Genomic DNA, 15,278 nt, shown 5'->3' on the forward strand with positions numbered 1-15,278 from the left:
AACACACAAAAATCCTACAACCTAACTATTTGGGCTACATGACTATTTGGCCAGATGACACAAATTACAATATGTACTAATCAAACAAAAACGGAGAAGATGATTATAGGTATTTTCATTTGAGATTTACATGCTCGTAGGGAGGTCCACGTTACGACCAGCGGATATTCTTTTGTTTGGGTGGGCAGGGGGGGAATACGTTTGTGTGGACCTTACAGGAGTGTCTCCTCTTGTCGGGCTCAGGGACCACGGATTTGTTGTGGGTCAGGCTGTGTTGAAGGCCGAATCGGGCAAAGTTGCCAAACACGAGAAAGCATGTTTAGAAAATCAACACGTGTTTCTCCCTTTTGCTTTTGATACATTTGGGTTTCTGGCCCCGGAGGCCGTGAATTTTCTAAACAGGGTTCAGCTTGTCGTTCATGGTACTTTGTCGTCTCCTACGACCCAACGCCTTGTTTTTAATAGAATTGGTTTTGCTATTCAAAAGGGGGTTGCGGCGCAGCTTGTTGCCCGTTTGCCTGCCACTTTATTGTAATCGTTTTGATTTTAATGATAAATTAATAATAAAAAAAAAAACAAATGAAAAGTCAATGAATATGAGCTAGCATAATGCATGTTTCAACATCTTTGAATTATGTTTCTTTTTCTTTTTTTTTTTTTGCATTAATACATGTTTTGTCAAAACCATATTTGAAGACATAAAAAAAGAGAAAACAAGAGATATAGTGGATGCATGGTAGTTATTGCAATCTTGGCGCGATGATTTAAGCATAAGTAGTTTTTATACGGTTTTAGGCTGATACGGGCAAGTCATTTTAAAGGGGCGCGTTAGATAGGACATACGAGTTTTTAATATATTTTTTAACGAATTTAAATTGGTTCAAGATTTAATGTGCAAACATAACGAAAACAAACAAAGAGACGAAGCCGAAGTAACAACCGCATGCTAATTCGTGTATATGTTATACATATTCTATTTCAATTCAGAAAGAGATAGGAATCATGGGTAACCATTAACAAGACATGCTCCTTAAATTTTTTATACTAGTTAATGTTATATTTGTTATTCTCTAGATCATTGTTTACTAGTAATCATAAATTATCATATTTTATATTTCTACATATTTATGGTCCTTTACTGATATTAAATTTCTGAAGATGAAATTCACGTGAAATTCATTTGATCAGATGAACATAAAAAAAAACATTAATTTTTATGGAGGTGATTTTCAGACCAAAGTTACCAGCAAAGATATATTTTATTACAAAACTATCTGGGCCAATTGATGTGAAGGGAAATGCCACGTGGTAGGTAAAGCTAGGTACACTTGTCAGAATCTTATTGGCCGGCGAAATCCATCGTTGGGAATACCAATGTCACGGATTTGATTGATTTGAGTGGATTGTTTTGGGAAATTGAAAATTTTCAACGATTATTTTCTGACTCTCTCTTTAAAAATAGACTAATTTAAGAATTTTTCCTTATTTTTCTTTTGTACCGTGAGCCACAATTGTATAACCTCATTAAGTGTAAAATGAAATTAAAAAAAAAAAACTTATTTTCCTGTTGTACTATAACCTCAATAAGTGTAAAAAAAAATGAAATTGTTCTCTCTATTTATTTAAACCTCATAAAAAATAGGGGATTAGATTAACCGTGACAAATGGCAAGTATATCAGGATGTAATTTGTATATTATAAATATGTAATTTGTAAATTTTGAAAGTAAAATAAATATGGTAATTGCAGATAATTTGGAAATTTGAAATTCAAAATTTGAAATAAAATATATTTATTTTGAGTAAAATTACTTATAAAATTACGGTTTATTGAGATAAGAATTATAGAAACTTTTGAATATTATTTATTAAGATTACTGTAAAATAAGTCAAAATTTATAGAATGAGGGAAATAAAATCAGAAGATTTTGCTCATTTTAAAAATGATTTCAGTTTTCAATTTAAAATCAAAATGAGTTAGGAATAAATAATTTGAAAATTTTGAGTATCTCTTAATAGTAGGAGTAGGAGCTACCTATTTAACCATTTTGAAATTCAAATGGTAATTATTGATTTATTTAAAAAATATAATATTTTTGATTTTGTTATATGATTTTGTTGAACTGGGTGTTTTTTAAATGATATTTGTTGGTTTTTTCGGATAAAAAAAAAGGTTTGTAAAAACGTTTGTTACTACTAAACAATACTATTGTAGTTCTCGAAGTGCATGCCGATGTTCTAAAACGGTGATTAAATAATTTAGTTAAATGTTTTTATATGTTGGCAAAAAAAAAGTGCAACAACTAACCGCAAGGCCTACAAAAACACTTAGCATAGAGATCTTGTTAACGCTCGCTCTCAACTTAACATTTTGACTAAACTTTAATTTCGGGGTTTTTAGTGATCCCCAGACTGTTCCTGTAATATGACCAAACAAGATGTGACAAATTCAACGCAAACCCGTCTTTACCCATCACCCAACCCGACGGGCCAGCCCGTTTAGTCCATCTAGTTTAAGGTTAATTCTTATCAAAAGTGAGATTTACCTGCGAGTTGGTTGTTGATAAAGACATGCAGAGCGTGCCCTGCTGACATAACTGTCAGCACGGGAAGCTGTCCGTTTGTCAAAAACTGTTCGTTTGGCGATATATCTTTTCTGTAAAATCAAATAAATACAAAACCGTTAAACATTTATAATAATAGTCACAAATCATTAATACTCACTCTGTAAGGTACCACAAGTAATCAGAAGTATCTCTAGTTACATTTAACTGCTCGTACAACCCCAAAATTGCAAACGTATCACCGCCATCAGAAGACGGAGCTTCTTCATCATACGATTGCCAATCAAAAGTTGCAATGGTTGTCATCTTTTTTTGTATGATTGGAGCTTTAACCTACAAATTAAACAGCCCAATATCATGACAGTTTTAGTGTTTCGAAAGTTGATATTATGCAATTTGAAAGGGTAGAAGGGTAATTTTCTTACCTTTGCAGTGTTGAAAACTTCATCTTTGCAGTCATGAAGAATGCTAATAGACCAAGGAGAAAGGTCATAAAGAATGCTAATAGCACCTTCCTGCATATTACCATAATATGCTAAACAAGCTCACGATAAATATAAAAATTTTAAAAAGATAATAACATTATGCCGTTCTCACCTGGCCAGCAACTACATACAAAATGGCAATTATGCAAGGCAGGCAACAACAAAGAGCAATTCCGATTAAACATGACAAAACAACAAAGAAGATTGCAAAGAACACATCAAATTCCAATTAACCAGTTCTATTCAACATATACCAACAACTTTATTAAGTATTTTACATTCCATAATTTCAATTACATAGTTAAGAAGTATAACTTTAACAGAGAGTGAACTACGGAAAAGAGGAGTAGGTGGCGACGGCGATGGCGCGTACAAAATAGGTGGCCACGGAAGAGAGGCGGCGACGGCGGTGGCGATGAAGGAGGCGACGACGGTGGCGATGAAGGAGGATACGGCGGCGGCGATGGCGTAGGTGCTAGCGGAACAGAGGAACGGCGATGGCGTAGCTGGACGGTGGCGATGAAGGAGGCAACGACGGTGGCGATGAAAGAGGATACGGCGGTGGCAATGGCGTAGGTTCTAGCGGAACAGAGGAACAGCGATTGCGATGGCGTAGGTGATGGCGTAGGTGATGGCGGGAGAGACGAACTGGAATTAGGGTTGATGAAAACAAAAAAATAATGAAAACACTGGATCTGGTTATTTCTATTGGAGCGGGTTGAACCGAATGAGATTCCATTTTATGAAAATGAGTTAAAATTGGTGAGAGTGGCTAAGAAGATGACAAGTGGCATCACCTAGTACTTATTTATTAGAATAGATAGATTCCTTTATTTATTAGTTCGATAAAAGTCGTACATTACAGACAATGAAGACCGTGATGGTGGAGTCACGATGGTGTAGGTTGTAACAACACGGTGTTATGGACATGTTACATTACATATAACAATAATGACAACAATTCATAGGGCAAATTTGTTCATTATGTTTTTCTTCTTTTATTGGAAAAAGATGATCAAAATAACTGTTATTCTAATAATTATGGATTGTTTCACTTTAAAAACTTTCTGCAGGACAAAGGGAACATTTTTACACGTATATGTACAAATATAATCTAGATGTTAGAATCGCTATAATACACGCGAGTGAGTTTTTGAATATTTTATGGTTAAAACATGTTGAATGGATGAGATGTTGAGAACTAGATTGACAGCTAACTCGGTTCTTCATGTGGATACCCCGAACAAAGCTATGTCATATTAAACATAGAATATATTTGTTTCTCTAAAAGATTTTTTTCAAACCTTAAGCATTAATCAAAATTTTAAAACACTTTGTTGCTTCAGCTTCATGATACTTTATGCTGTGGGAATTTGTTCATCATGAAAAGAACTTCAAAAAAAAAAAAAAAGCAAAAGTCTGCAATAGTGCAAGAAAATTTTATATTCTAATTAACTAGAAACAAAACTATCATTAAAATGACACGTTTCAAACATGCTGATACAAGATATAACAAAATGAAGACGTAGCAACTAGCAAGGTAACTTTTGGTATTGGAATAACACGTTATAAAGGGTTAGGGATCGTGGTTATGGTTGTTGTACTTCTAGCGTCGTTCGAAAAAGGGGGTAAAGACGTAAGTAGCAACTTTTCAAACGCGTTCAATTAAAGGATAGTCAACTAATTAAATTGGTAGATGGTCTAGTTGCACACCATATCACATTATCACCCATCTATAATTTGTACTTTCAAATGCCGGGAAAAAAAAGAGATTTTTCAGTATTTGAAAACATAGATATTTACTGAGCTATTTGGGAATGTAATATTTAGAAAATATGCTCAATTAGGTGATTTGGATGACGCGAAAGCAGAATACTGAGGCGGTGAGGAACAAACCGGAGACATCCTTTTATGTCTCCAAATCTTCCGGAAGGGACGTCAAGGGATGATTTGTGGAAGGAGTTCAGAGTTTTTGGGCTGATGTCAGACGCGTACGTTGCTAGGAAAAGAGATTTCTTTAGCAACACTTTCGGATTCATTCGGTATAGAGGAGTTGCAGACGTGCAAAGTTTGGTAAAAGAGCTTAACCTGGTGAAGATTGGTAATGCTAAGGTCGGGGTGTCGATGGCGAAGTACGACAAGAACAACAAAAAGGTGATGGAATGAAGGGGGTAAAGGAGAGTAACCTTGAAAACGCCAATTCCAGGCTGGAGGGGATCAAGTGCAACCCAGTTCAAACAGGGTTATCTTACAAGGATGTTGCGCTCGGGAATGCTCGATGGGTTGAGAAGTGCAAAAAAAGGTTTGTTGTTAATCTTGAACCTGAGCACTCTCCGCTCGAGTGGGTCGGGAAAGCGGTGGTGGGGGAGGTAAAATCTCTACAGTTGTTCCGGAAATTGAGGATAATGTTGGAGGAGGTAGGGCTCCCGGACGTGGCGATTAACTATGTGGGGGGGGGGGGGGCGAGTTGGGACATCGAGACAGAAGTATTCAGAACGGGCCAAGTGGGTAAGGTTATAGGGGTAAATTTAGACTCCCATATGGAACTACTTCGGGACACAGTTAAGGAGGATGGAGGTTATGTAGGTTGCCAATGAATGTTTTATCAGTTAACATAAGGGGGCTTAACGAATCCAGAAAATCAAGCTGGATCCGTGGTTTAAAGACTTGTAATGGAGTTCATTTTGTTGCTGTGCAAGAAACCAAATTGGGAGTAGGATCTTTTTTTCAGCCTAATCACATTTGGGGTAGAACTATCTTCGATTTCGATATGGTCGAAGCTACTGGTAGGTCAGGGGGATTGTTGTGTATTTGGGATCCCACTTTTTTTGCTAGAAGTGGGGTGACTAAACACAGGAGGTTCCTGGTTAGTTCGGGTACAATTATTGCCACGGGGGTCGTCCTTAATGTTGTGAATGTGTATGCTCCTAACGACCCGGTTGATAGAAGAGCTTTATGGGGGGAGTTACTATCTATTTTCGATTTCGATATGGTCGAAGCTACCGGTAGGTCTGGGCCGTGTGTCTTTGTTTGGGACTTTAACGAGGTGCGGGATGCGTCGGAAAGGCTAAACTCGGATTTTGTTGCTTTTAATGCAGAGGTTTTTAATCGTTTTATTAATTATGCGGAGCTGTGTGAATATCAAATGGGCGACGGTTCTTTTACGTATGTGTCGGATAAAGGTGATAAATTTAGTAAAATTGACCGAGTTCTAGTTTGCAAAGATTTTAAGGATTGCTGGCCAGGGGCTTCACTAAACGTGCTTCCCAAAGGGTGCTCAGACCATCGACCGTTGGTACTTGGTATAATTCCGGTGGACTATGGTCACATTCCTTTTCGTTTTTTTAACAGCTGGTTGGAGATCCCAGGCTTCGTTGATTTTGTGGAAACTTGTTGTGCGCAATTCCACTTTCGCGGGCCGCCTGATTTGGCCTTGGTGACTAAGTTTAGATGGTTGAAAAATCGGATTAAGGAATGGTTGGAGGTTAAGAAGAAGGAGACTTCCGACTTATATGAAGCAAACAAGCAGAAAATTCAGTTGTTGGAATCTGTGGCAGTTCAAAGAGCACTCTCTCAGCATGAGTTAGAAGAAAGGACGGAGTGCATGGTGATGGTGGAGGCATTTGAGATTGTGAAACAAAAAGATGCCCGACAGAAAGCGAGAGTGAAGTGGGCGGTTGATGGTGACGACAACACGGCGTATTTTCACGGTATTCTTAATGCGAACATATCCTCAAATAGGTTACACGGCTTGATGGTTCAGGGTACTTGGGTTTGTAATCCGACTGTTGTAAAAGGAGAAGTCTTTGATTTCTTTGCTACTTGGTTTTTGGAACCCGTCCTCGATCGTCCAGTGCTTGTATGCCCGTGTATTAGCTTCTTAACAAATGACGAGGCGAATGGCCTGGATGCGTCGTTCTCACTGTTGGAGTTAAAGGTGGCGGTGTGGGACTGTGATGGTGATCGGTCGCCCGGACCAGATGGTTTCAACTTCAAGTTTATCAAACGGTTTTGGGTATATTTTCAGTATGATTTTTTGAAGATTATGGGTGAGTTTTTTTTGTGACAGGTCAGTTCAGTTTTGGTGTCCTCGCCTCTTTTATCGCGTTAATTCCTAAGGTGAAAGATCCTATTTTCTTGGGGGATTTTAGACCGATTAGTCTTATCGGTTGCATTAATAAAGTGGTTTTCTAAGTGTTGGTAAATCGGTTAAAGCGAGTAATTGGTAAACTGGTTTCTGTTGAACAATCAGCTTTCCTTCGCAATCGTAGTATTCTAGACGGGCCTCTAATGCTAAACGAAATGTTCGCCTACTATAAGAAGTTGAGAAAACGCGGTATGATGTTTAAGGTGGATATTGAGAAGGCCTATGATACTTTAAACTGGAATTTTATTGACGACGTCTTGAGGCAAATGAAGTTTCCAGAAAAATGGAGAAAGTGGGTGTCCGGAATTCTCCTAGGGGGAAGGGCTTCGGTGCTAGTTAATGGATCTCCCACATCAGAATTCAATTGTTACTGGGGCCTTCGGCAAGGCGACCCGTTATCTCCATTCCTTTTCGTTTTGGCAATGGAAAGCTTGACGGGGGTAATGAAGAAGGCTAGTCAAGTGGGGTTGTTTAAAGGTTTAAGATGTGGTATTGGGGGGCCGACAGTGACACATCTCTTAAACGCCGACGATGTCATCTTTGTTGGTGAGTGGAATTAGGAGAACGTGCTAAATCTTCGACGGATCCTTCGATGTTTTTATTTGGTCTCCGGACTAAAAATAAATGTAAAAAAAAGTTGGGTGTACGATATAAGGGTGGAGGAATCAGAAAGGTTGGAGATGGCGAGTTTGTTGAATAGCAAGACGGGGACGTTTCTGTTTAAGTATCTCGGTTTGCTAGTCGGTGGGAATATGAATCTGGTGGCTTCATGGGATCCGGTTGTGGAGACGTTCAGGAGAACGATATCACTGTGGAAGGCCAAAAAGCTCTCTTTCGGGGGGGGGGGGGGGGGAGGATTACGGTAATTAAATCAGTGTTGAATTCTTTACCAACATACTTCTTTTCTTTGTATAAAGCTCCGGATGGGGTGCTGGAAAAATTGGAAAGGATTAAACGGGTTTTCTTGTGAGGAGGGTCGGAAGAGGACGTAAAAATAAACTGGGTAGAGTGGAATAAGGTGATAGCTCCGATCGGAAACGGGGGTCTTGGGTTGGGGTCCCTACAAGTAACTAATTTAGCCATACTGGCAAAGTGATGGTGGAGATTTAAGAGTGAGAAAATGGCCTGTGGAGGAAAGTGATTTGGGCCATTCACCACTCGGAAAGGTCATGGTCCTTCATTCCGGTTAAGGTTTTGATTCCGGGACCTTGGAAACAAATAGTGATGATTTCTAAGAAACTTGAAGAAGTTGGTATAGTATTGGAAGATGCCTTTAGATGTGAAGTGAGGAATGGCAAGAATACTCTGTTTTGGTTGGATAAGTGGTGTGGAGACCTGGCCTTTCAGACCCAGTTTCCTCGGTTGTACCAACTCGAGTCGAATAAGTAGTGCCACGTGTCGGATAGGCTTACAATGTATATGGATGAGATTTGTGGAACTTGGGGTTGGATTAGAGATCCAATGGGCCTGCTATAAATTGAGAAGTTCAGGGGGATTTTAAGTTTGGTCAAACATGATTGATTACAGGTGGAGCCGGATCGGTTAACTTGGGGATTGAATCAAGGTAATAACTTTTCTGTGAGAAGTCTTAAGCAGGGGATAGATTTAGTGAAGGGAGGAGACGTGGATTACACAATAGAATGGAATAACTATGTTCCTAAGAAAGTCGGGGTGCTAGCGTGGAGAGCAGAAATGGAACGAATCCCGGTTTTAGTTGAGTTGGCTCGTAGAAACGTGGTGGTTGCTTCTACGTGATGCCCTGTATGTGGCGAGGCGGAGGAAACGGCGGAACATATTTTTATATCATGTAGATTTGCTCAAGCGGTTTGGCATTGTATCGCCAATTGGTGTAAGGTCCCACCGTTCTTTGCTTTCTCCATTCGTGACATTTTAGAGCTTCACAAACATTACCGATTGCCCAGACGGAAAGCTAAGTTGTTCCATGCGGTTTGCTTAACGTTGGTGTGGTGCCTATGGAAAACGAGAAATATGGTGGTCTTCGAAAGGAAGGAGGCGAGCGTCAATAACATACCTTGTGAAATAAAAGCACCAAAGTTTCTTTTGGATTTGTAATAGGTCTAACAAGTTGGACATTATGTGGGAGAGGTGGAGAGCATTTAATTTCGATGTATTTTGATTGTTGACTTTGTAGGTGTTTTGGTGTTTTCCTCGGCCTAGCATCTTGCTAGGTCGGCGTTTTGTAATTTATATAAATTCTTGATTGGTCGTTCAAAAAAATATTTAGAAAATGATTTAAATACAAAACGATAATAAATAAAAGAATAAACGGTTAAACATCGATAAGGTAAAACAATTCCGTGGACTACACATAGTTCGTTGTTTTCTACAATTATAGAGAAGTTGGTGGAGCTTAAGTTGTGGTTTGGTCATGTGGTTCAGACAAAGTTGCGAGTTTGGATGGCTTTATAATTGGACCTCTAAAATATTTTTGAGAGTTATTTAAAAAAGATCTTTTCGAGGCGGTAAAGTATTTCTTTATAGGTCCGTATTCCCAAAAGGGTGCTATTCTTCCTTCGTTAATTTGATTACTGAAGACGTTAGTCCAGTTCTCGTAAAAGACTTTAGACTGATTAGCATTATTCAAATATAATAGCATTAATATAGTTTTCTAATACAAGTAAAACGTATGTGGCTACAATTTTCTATGGCTTTTTAAAAATTAGCTCATATTTTCGTAATGAAATGCCAATAGTTTATAGCTCATACAATTATTTGGGCATAACCCAAAAATACGTACCCATACGCGTTTAGAAAAATATTTAAAGATTATCATGTTGTATGTTTTAGATGTATGACTTATTTAAATTGAATAATATACTTTCGAAGATGTATTTAAAAAAAATCAAAAAACGATTTTTGGAATCTTCTAATTATGGTTTGTGGTCACATACAAGTCACAACTGAAAGTTATGCTAACAAAGTATATAAAGATAAGATAGAGATGCATGCCTATAGGGTGTTTTTTTCCCATATGTTGCAAAAAAGGTGACAGGTTCTTTGTGTTTTAAAATATATAATGAGAACAAAATTAGAAATGCGTCTTTCCATATGTGGGGACTTGGGTCCCCCCAATCTGAATCTCAAGTTTACTTTTTTATTTATTTAGTTTCAAACAATATATATGTGTAAAAGATAATGACAAGGAAAATGACGCAATTTTTAAACAAAAATAAAATAAAAAAAGATAAGATGTTGGTTTGTTAGTTAAGGTTCATGCTTACTAAATTGGTTACCTAGGTTTAATTAGAGAAATAAAAAAATTACTTTTTATTTACAAGTTTGTTAAGTAGGTAATTTCAGTCTCTAATTTTAACAATTTGAATTATGCATTCAAGTTTAATAATTTGGTTAAATATAATAAGAATAGCAAGTATTACGTTCTAATAAAATGGGTATTCCGGAAAAAACTTTTATCCACTTTTCGAAACAAATTTTATTTCCGTCTTCGTTTTTCATGCGCACAACGGTTATCATAGTGTGTGAACCAAACTTATATAGTAATTTAATTACTTAAAATAAATTATTTTGAAATGCAAAATTTTAGATCTAGTATTCTTGAAATGCTAAACTAGACATACCGGTTACAAACATCATTTATCATAGGAAATGACGGTACTATAATGAAACGAACCAATATTGATCAAATTCTCACAACGTCTCCACTTGGGTTTCCATACCTTGGGACTTTATGTTCATAATGATGTCATGCTTGCCTTTGGTACTCCGGAAAAGCAAATCTTAATCGAACCTATATTTGCTCAATGGATACAATCTGCTCACGGTAAAACTTCATATGGGTTCGATATACTTTTATCTTCAACGAACGGCCCGACATTCAATTCGGGTCGAAGCATATGGTTGCCAGGTTGGTTAAATGCTGTTAATGAGAATAGTAATTCACTATTCTTAACAATAGGTCCTGGAGACTTTTTGGTTCATCATGCTATTGCTCTGGGTTTACATACAACTATGTATGTATCTATGTATATATATGTGTATGTGTATCTGTGTTTGTGTGTATAGGTATGTATTATATGCATTTGAATGAATGATTTGAGTGTATTAGGCGGTTCCATTTGTTGACAGTTTGACTTAGGAAAGTCAAACCTTATGTTTCAATTGGTTAATGTTGTGTAAAGTCACAGTTGACTTAGGAAAGTCAAGCTCTGTGTAGTGTGTATGCATATTGTCAAACTATGTAAACTTTTTATTTCATATTTATTTGGTTAATTATATTCAAATAATCAGTTTAGATAGTCAAGATTATGATTATTTATGTTGTAACACCCTGGCTTTAAGCGGAATACGTCGGATGCAACGTACAGATCACTCATAAGCTCGTAACACTATTAATAGTGACAATATATTTATCTTATTCCATAATTTCGCAAATACACAAATAGTTTGATAATGAGACAAACAACATTACTTCTAAATGAAACAAATATTATTCATTAAAATAATCCTAAAGTATAACTAGTTTTCTTGTCCTGGCACTCCATTGTATCAACCTGCAGCACGTTTAAAATAATATATTTTGTCAACAACACATATTGGTGAGTTTTCATAAGTTTTTACGTATATAAATATATATAAAATGCGCGATTCAATGATCGTTATGCAATAAATATTCAAACATAATGTAAATGAAATCAAATAGTGCCGTCCTCCCGTTCATTTAGCCGAAGTCGTAAAAGTCGGGGAAATGAGAACCACCTTACGTAAACAACCGAGGTCGTAACGTTAGACGGCGCAGGTACGTCCCGTTTGACCCTCCCACTATGTGTATGCGTTTGCATAACTTCTACCATAAAAACAGTAAACACGTTGCACATAATTCCCGTATAATCAAAACCAATATGCAAGAATAATATTAACATGCACGATAAATGTGAATTGGTTTGTCAGCAAGCGCATAACTAACGAAATAAAAACTTGTGGCATGCTACACCCCAAAAATATTAAAAGCGTTAAAAAGGGTTATGAAAAACTCACCCGTTAAATACGCGAGACGAGCAAATAAGTGAATATAGCTTTGAGTGAGTGAACCGACAAAGTTCGGTTCAACGAGCGACCTTAGATAAATAAATAACTAGAATCAAAATAAGGTTGAAGAAAATAAGGAAAAGGTGGCCGACATGTTCGGTTTATAATTCTTAGATGAAAAATTTTGTTAAAAAAATATTTTTACTTTATTTTATTTTTAATAATTGAAAGAAAAAGGTTAATTCTTTGGTTTTAAGTTGATTTATTTTAGCCTTAGGAAAAGAGTAGGTTCTAATAATTATTAGTTAATTTAAATGGTTTCGGTTTGTTTCTGAGCCGAATATTATTTATTAAAACAAGTTTAACGAATGGTTCATGTTTTTTGTTGGACATGAACTCGGTTTGATTTGGGTTTATGTCTAACATGCTTGAAATGATAAGATGACGTGACATGTTGGAAAATTTTAGTCTTGTTTATTAGTTTTGCAGAAGTTAGTTTTTTAACATAAAACTTATTTTTAACCGAACATTAGCGTGCCGACGAGCGATACTGAAAACACAACCACGGTTGTTAATTTAGAGTGACAACATGATGATGATCACATGATATGTTGTATATAAATAAAACAATAATTACCCGATGATTGAATTTTAAAGAAGAAAGAACTTGAAGCTTTGATTTTAGCACCAATTGAAAAGTAAGAACACAATTGAGAGTGTAAAGTGTTGTGGTAAATAACTTGTAGAAGTTTGAGAGGCTTTATATAGGCTTCAAATTGTTAATAACAAGGTTGAAGTGATTGATTGCATAAGCTAGTCATAAGGCTAGTTTTAAGCAATAGTAATCACCAAATTAATGAGTTTTGGCCCAATTTGGTGAAGGAGGAACTTAATTATCAACAAAAAAATAGTCTAGGTTCATCCAAGACTTGGAAAAACGAGTCAAAGGGCGGGAATTTAGAGAGGATGAGAAGAAGACGGTTGGTCCGTCTTGAAGAACACCAATAATTATAAACAGTTAAATAACACAATCAAATACACAATAAATGCGGAGATTTTATTAATAATTGATGATCCGAAAAGTATCAAAATTTTAAAATGGTTCGGGTGTTCGAGTTTTTAAAAATGATGAATGTCACATATGTTTAGTAAATTGTAATAAGCAGCTTACAATAAAGGTCAACAAGTCAAAGATAGTCAACCTTAAAAGTCAACATTTGTTTAGTTAAAACTGTTGGAGAGAATATATGTTAGCAACCACAGGGTCCAAATTGCATGTATTTAAAACCACATGGTTACAAATTGCAAAAAAAAAAAAAAAAAAAAAACTTTGGATTCATGACTCTTAGAGGTGAAAAACAGGTAAGAGACGTAAAATCTCACAAACTGCCACATAAGCTCCATCTATTTAACCTCTCTTTCAGAAACCTTTATAACGAGGGTAGGTTAGTAACATTCCAAATTTTTAATATTTATATTAAAACAAATTTTTATTCTAATCTCCTATTCTCCTTTATCGTTTTCTTTTATGATAACTCTAATGAATTCAATTAAATAGAATAAACTTTAAAATTTTGAATATTTAATTTACTTGTGAATTTGCTTTAAAAGTTTTTTACTTCATATTTTATTATAATTTGTTTTCTGTAGTTATTTTTTACTTAATTATATTTGTGACTACTCATTATTTATTTAAAGTTTAATAAAACTATATTTTTTTTAACATTGTTATAATATTAAATTTTTTTTCCTATCCCACATCCGTCTTCAAGATTCCAAATATCATAATATTAAAACAGTGGTATCTGAATCTTGACACCACCAATTAATCGTTAAGGTTAAAGTTGCTCTTGTTTTTTAGGCATCATTTTATATAGGGCTGTCATAACATGTCAAACACGACACGATAATACATGATGACCTGCTCTACTAAACATAAACACGACACAATAACTAATTGTGTTATTTTTTCTAAACACGAACACGAACCTGTTAATAACAGGTTAATCTGTTAAGACCCGTTAAGCGACTTGCTTAAATATACAATGAATAATGTATGTGTAATGAAACAAAAAATTTCAAACAAACATAAGAGTCTTAATTAACACATAATCTATAACATATTTGTAATGAAAAACCACAATCCTTAACATATATGAAACAAAAAAAAATACAAATCAATAACATACTTGAAACAAAAACCATAAAAGCAAATCATAACATCCATTAAAAATATAATAGCGGGTTATGACGAGCATCAGTGAAATGTCGTATATAAGTATGACTTTATGTTTAGGACTTTAGGATTGCATATTTATTAATTTTTTTAAAATTAAAAATCTACACAGGTTAACTATTAAGTATCATAAATAACATTACTATTCTTTTCGCTTAAATGGAAATTGTACAGGTAGATGGTTTCGTTAACTTCACAAATTGTTCTTATAGTTAAATCTACTAATAGGTAAAACAAAATGAGTATAAACTATAATTAGTTTTTCTTTTGCTTGTAAACATATATGTCTGTTTGTTTTTATTATTTAGTTTCAGTTTCATCGAATTTAATACCGTTCCATTTTTAGTCAAGACAACTATTATCGTTACATTATTGTGTTTTTATGGATTTCTTCTATGACTAACTTAAGAAATCCATTCACAAGGTTTGGCAATTGTGATCGCTTCTCACACGCGTATTTACCTTTAACTTTTATAATTCGTGTAATTATGTAAATAAACCTTGGAAAACCTTACTAACTTTAGTAAGTTATTTTTTTACTAGTATTTGATGAAACAACTGGGTTGTTTAAATCCGATATCCAAAACTTAAACATTCGAATTTGATTATCCGAATAACAAGAAATAAATTATGAATTATCCAAAAATCATCTCTCTTTTCTTATTCTAGTTTTAAAGTGAATATAAAGGGGTATTATCGAACTAGACTAGTGTAGGAATATCAGTTCAACATTATGGTCATGCAGTGTACACCGTAAAAAAAGAAGTTTATTATACACACACTTTCTTAGGAAATCACAAATATTATAATATTAAAAGAAATAATAATAATAATAAATAT

Source organism: Bidens hawaiensis, unplaced genomic scaffold (genome assembly GCF_021521415.1).
Source record: "Bidens hawaiensis isolate Kalapana, Puna unplaced genomic scaffold, B.hawaiensis_p1.1 tig00034619_1, whole genome shotgun sequence".
Classification (NCBI taxonomy): domain Eukaryota; kingdom Viridiplantae; phylum Streptophyta; class Magnoliopsida; order Asterales; family Asteraceae; genus Bidens; species Bidens hawaiensis.